This window comes from Monopterus albus, unplaced genomic scaffold (assembly GCF_001952655.1).
Source record: "Monopterus albus unplaced genomic scaffold, M_albus_1.0 scaffold83.1, whole genome shotgun sequence".
Taxonomy (NCBI): domain Eukaryota; kingdom Metazoa; phylum Chordata; class Actinopteri; order Synbranchiformes; family Synbranchidae; genus Monopterus; species Monopterus albus.
Window position 1 is genome coordinate 646,781 of NW_018127963.1, and position 1,033 is coordinate 647,813.

Here is a 1,033-nt window from a genome sequence, read left to right on the forward strand (position 1 = left end):
CTTCTTCTGTCTGTGAAAGTGCATGGTTGACATGCCTTAACTCACATTATCACTGTATATGGCTAGGTAGCTGGCTGACCCCACCACATTCAGACACAATGTTCCACAATCTTACTCGAGAGATGAGGGTGAGTATCATGATGTACAGTGCAGTTGTGGAATGTAACAAAGTACATTTACTCAAGCACTGTACTTAAGTATAATTTGAATATTGTCTTGAATATTTACTTGAGCATTTTCACTACTTCATATTTGATTTCATTACATTTTAGAGCCAACTACATATGACCTAATGTTCATATGTGGTGACTTTAATATGGATTTGTTAAATCCTAACAAGCACTCAGGAACTGAGGAGTTTATTAACACATTATATAGATGCAGTTTATACCCAAAAATTACAAAACCAAGTAGAGTAACAACCCAGCATGCAACACTAATAGATAATATACTTACCAATGACAAGTGGATTACTTATAAATGATATTAGTGATCATTTACCTATATTTTTGGTTTATGACTGCCAGTATAGAAAAGAGAGGCCAACAACAAATCTTTTCTATAGGAGGGTGATGAATGAACAAGCTGTAAGGAGGCTAAAAGAGGATTTTATGGGGCAAAAGAGGGAATCGGTTTACAGAGAGGAAGACTTAGATAAAACATATGAGCAATTTTTAAATATATTTAAGAAAGTATATGACAGGAACTGTCCTTGTAAGCAGTATAAAAACAAAAGGAATTACAGTGGGAAACCGTGGATGAGTAAGGGATTACAGAATGCATGTAAAAAGAAGAATGCGTTATATAAGGAATTCATAAAGGACAGATCAAAGAAGGCGGAAGAAAAATATAAGTCATATAAGAACAAATTAATTGAGATTTTGAGGAGATGTAAGAAACTATATTACTCTAAAGTATTAGAGGATAATAAAAATAACATGAGAGGTACTTGGAATATATTAAATAAACTGATTAGAAACAGTTCCAGCAAGAGTAACTACCCTCAATATTTTATGGATAATGATACACCGGT